Source organism: Arachis duranensis, chromosome 9, assembly GCF_000817695.3.
Source record: "Arachis duranensis cultivar V14167 chromosome 9, aradu.V14167.gnm2.J7QH, whole genome shotgun sequence".
Taxonomy (NCBI): Eukaryota; Viridiplantae; Streptophyta; class Magnoliopsida; order Fabales; family Fabaceae; genus Arachis; species Arachis duranensis.
Window position 1 is genome coordinate 82,966,986 of NC_029780.3, and position 5,023 is coordinate 82,972,008.

The window sequence follows — 5,023 nt, forward strand, 5'->3', positions numbered from 1 at the left end:
AGTCCTCCAATGCGGCTTCTACTGGCCTACTCTCTATAAAGATTCCCGAGTGTTTGTACTTAATTGTGACAGTTGCCAAAGATCTGGTAATCTGCCTCACAGTTATGCCATGCCTCAACAAGGGATCTTGGAGATTGAGTTGTTTGATGTATGGGGTATTGACTTCATGGGGCCTTTCCCACCATCATACTCAAACACTTATATTCTGCTGGCAGTGGATTATGTATCCAAATGGGTGGAAGCTGTTGCTACACCCACTAATGACACTAAGACAGTGTTAAAATTCCTCTAAAAACACATCTTCAGCAGATTTGGCACCCCTAGAGTACTAATCAGTGATGGGGGCACTCATTTCTGCAATAAACAGCTTTACTCTGCTTTGGTTCGTTATGGAGTTAGCCACAGGGTGGCCACTCCATATCATCCACAGACAAATGGGCAAGCTAAAGTCTCTAACAGAGAACTTAAAAGAATCCTGGAACGGACTGTAATTAACCGTAGAAGGGATTGGGCAAGAAGCTTGGATGATGCTCTGTGGGCATATAGAACTGCATTCAAAACCCTTATAGGGACCTCCCCATACCAGCTTGTGTATGGAAAGGCATGTCACTTGCCAGTGGAACTGGAACATAAGGCCTATTGGGCGACCAGATTCCTAAACCTTGATGCCAAGTTAGCTGGAGAAAAGGGTTTGCTCCAGTTAAATGAGCTAGAGGAATTTAGACTCAATGCTTTCGAAAATGCAAAAATTTACAAAGAGAAAGCAAAAAGATGGCATGATAAGAAACTGTCATCCAGAGTCTTTGAGCCTGGACAGAAAGTTCTGCTATTTAATTCTAGGCTCAGATTATTCCCTGGGAAATTGAAATCCCAATGGAGAGGACCATATGTGATTACAAGTGTGTCACCATATGGATATGTAGAGCTTCAGGATAATGATTCTAACAAAAAGTTCATTGTTAATGGACTGAGAGTTAAACATTATCTTGAAAGAAATTTTGAGCTAGAATGCTCAAAACTGAGGCTTGATTAAAGCTCAGTAATAGTCCAGCTAAAGACAATAAAGAAGCGCTTACTGGGAGGCAACCCAGTCAGTTACGAAGTTTATTTATTAAATTAATTAATTTTTACAGGTATATCTCAGTTATCTTCAAGGTAGAATAGCAATTGCTTGAGTTCACAGAGTTACAGGAGAATTTGGAAGCTCACTGGCGTGAAAAAGCCAATAAGAAGTATTTTGGGCTAAAAGAAGCATCCACTGGGCATTCAACGCCAGTAAGGATAGCCATCTGGGCGTTAAACGCCAGAAAGAAGCATCTTCTGGGCGTTGAACGCCAGAAAGAAGCTCCTTCTGGGCGTTTAATGCCAGAATTACAATGTCCTGGGCGTTCAGAAAAATGCCTAGTGACAAAGGACTTCCTGGCGTTCAATGCCAGAAAGAAGCAACAGCTGGGCGTTGAACGCCCAGGAGAAGCAGCAATTGGGCGTTAAACGCCCAAAACATGCAGCGTTTGGGCGTTTAACGCCAGGATGGTGGGGAGGAGGTAAAATTTGTTTTTCTTCACAAATTTTCTAATTTTTTATGTTTCAATTCATGATTTTTTGCATAAACATGTTCAAAATGTCATCCTTCAATTTCAAAATTTTTTTTTTCTAAAAACCCTAATTTCTAAAATCCCTTTTTCAAAAATATCAAATATATCTTAATACATAAATAAAAATCTTTTTCCAATCCAACTCTTTTTCAAATTTTTCAAAACTCAATTATCTCTTAAAATCTTTTTCAAATTAAAAATTCAGATTTATTTTTTTCAAATATCATTCACAACTTTTTAATTTTAAATTATATCTTTTTCTTATCAAATCTATCTTTTATAAATCATTTCTTCTATCTTATCTTTTTAAAATTTTCGAAAACCCATCCCCCTCCCTTTTAAATTCACATTCGGCCTCCCTCTTCTCATCCACCATTCGAAATTGCCTCTCCCTCTATTCCTCTCCTATCCTTTCTTTTGCTTGAGGACAAGCAAACCTCAAAGTTTGGTGTGATTTTCCATGATCACTGAGCTAAAACTCATCAAGATCATCGCACCTAAGGGAACAGGAAGAGCAAGGATGTGACTTGAAGGAACTGAAGCGTCAGAAATTATCTCTTGAAGGATCAAGCATCCCACATACTAGAGGAACACCCACTTTCCAAAATAAAGGTTGTTGAGTCCTAATCTTTGCCTTAACTCTGTGATAACTATTCTTATTATGAATTTACCTTAGAAGTTATATATTAGTAGTAGTAATTAGTATCTCTATTTTGATTTTTTCTCCAATTAAGCTATAATTTATTTTTCTCATCATCATTAAACATGAATAAAATAGTAGATTTTTAGAATAAAGAGGCAATATTTTTTCGAGTTCTTAATAAGGAAAATTCTAATTATTTATATGTGGTGGCAATACTTTTTTGTCTTCTAAATGAATGCCTGAACAGTGCATTTTTTTATATTGAATTTTATGAATGTTAAAATTGTTGGCCCCTGAAAGAATGATGAACAAGAGAAATGTTATTGATGATCTGAAAAATCATGAAATTGATTCTTAAAGCAAGAAAAAGCAGTGAAAAACAAGCTTGCGAAAAAAAATGAAAAGTCAGTAATTTGCAAAAAAAAAAAAAGAAAAAGAGGTAGAAAAAGCCAATAGCCCTTTAAACCAAAAGGAAAGGGTGAAAAGGATCCAAGGCTTTGAGCATCAATGGATAGGAGGGCCCAAGGAAATAAATTCAGGCCTAAGCGGCTAAATTAAGCTGTCCCTAACCATGTGCTTGTGGCATGCAGGTCCAAGTGAAAAGCTTGAGACTGAGTGGTTAAAGTCGTGATCCAGAGCAAAAGAGTGTGCTTAAGAACTCTGGACACCTCTAATTGGGGACTTGAGCAAAGCTAAGTCACAATCTGAAAAGGTTCACCCAGTTATGTGTCTGTGGCATTTATGTATCCGGTGGTAATACTGGAAAACAAAGTGCTTAGGGCTACGGCCAAGACTCATAAAGTAGCTGTGTTCAAGAATCAACATACTAAACTAGGAGAATCAATAATACTATCTGAATTCTGAGTTCCTATGGATGCCAATCATTCTGAATTTCAAAGGATAAAGTGAGATGCCAAAACTGTTTGGAAGCAAAAAGCTACTAGCCCCGCTCATCTAATTAGAATCTAAGCTTCACTTAAAACTCTGAGATATTATTGCTTCTTGATTTCTTTTTATTCTCTTTTATTTATCTAGTTGCTTGAGGACAAGCAACAGTTTAAGTTTGGTGTTGTGATGAGCGGATATTTTATACGCTTTTTGGGGGTAATTTCATATAGATTTTAGCATGTTTTTATTAGTTTTTAATAGAATTTTATTATTTTTTAATCAAAAATCATATTTATGGAATTTACTATGAGTTTGTGTGTTTTTCTGTGATTTCAGGTATTTTCTGGCTGAAATTGAGGGAGCTGAGCAAAAATCTGATTTAGGCTGAAAAATGACTGCTGATACTGTTGGATTCTGACCTCCCTGCACTCGGAATGCATCTTTTGGAGCTACAGGAGTCCAATTGGCGCGCTCTCAATTGGGTTGGAAATTATACATCCAGGGCTTTCCAGCAATATATAATAGTCCATACTTTGCGCGAAGATAAATGACGTAAACTGGCGTTCAACAACAGTTCCATGCTGCAGTCTGGTGTCCAGCGCCAGAAACAGGTTACAAGTTGGAGTTCAACGCCAAAAACACGTTACAACCTGGCGTTCAACTCTAGAAACAGCCCAGGCATGTGAGAAGCTTAAGTCTCAGCCCCAGCACACACCAAGTGGGCCCCAGAAGTGGATTTCTGCACCAATTATCTTAGTTTACTCATTTTCTGTAAACCTAGGTTACTAGTTTAGTATTTAAACAACTTTTAGAGACTTATTTTGAATCTCATGACATTTTTAGATCTGAATTTTATACTCTTTAACGGCATGAGTCTCTAAACTCCATTGTTGGGGGTGAGGAGCTCTGCAGCGTCTGATGAATTAATGCAATTCTTTCTGTTTTCTATTCAAACACGCTTGTTCCTATCTAAGATATTCATTCGCGCTTCACTATGAAGAAGGTGATGATCTGTGATACTCATCACCTTCCTCAACCCATGAACGTGTGCCTGACAACCACCTCCGTTATACATTAGATTGAATGAGTATCTCTTAGATTCCTTAATCAGAATCTTCGTGGTATAAGCTAGAATTGATGGCGGCATTCATGAGAATCCGGAAAGTCTAAACCTTGTCTGTGGTATTCCGAGTAGGATTCAAGGATTGGATGGCTGTGATCAGCTTCAAACTCGCGATTGTTGGGCGTGATGACAAACGCAAAAGAATCAACGGATTCTATTCCGGCATGATCGAGAACCAACAGATGATTAGCTGTGCTGTGACAGAGCATTTGGACCATTTTCACTGAGAGGATGGGAAGTAGCCATTGACAATGGTGACACCCTACATACAGCTTGCCATTGAAGGAGCCTTGCGTGTGGGAAGAGGAATGCAAGAGGAAAGATTAAATAAGAAGGACAAAGCATCTCCAAAACTCCAACATATTCTCCATTATTGCATAACAAGTAACTATTTCACGCTCTTTTATTTTTCTAATAATTCAAACTGATAATTATAATTGATATCCTGACTAAGAATAATAAAATAAACATAGCTTGCTTCAAACCAATAATCTCCGTGGGATCGACCCTTACTCACGTAAGGTATTACTTGGACGACCCAGTGCACTTGCTGGTTAGTGGTACGAAATCATAAGAAATCTTGATTTTGATATTAGGATTACAATTTCGTGCACCAGCTACAAAACGCGACAAATTTGCGATCATATTAGCGGACAACTTGCGACAAGTTAGGTTCAAAAAAATTCTTCGCTAATTAGCGTCAACTAAGCTTTTTATTTTGTCTATGAAGTTAGCTTGCGTTTAGCGACGAATTTACTACAGTAGAGTTTGTCA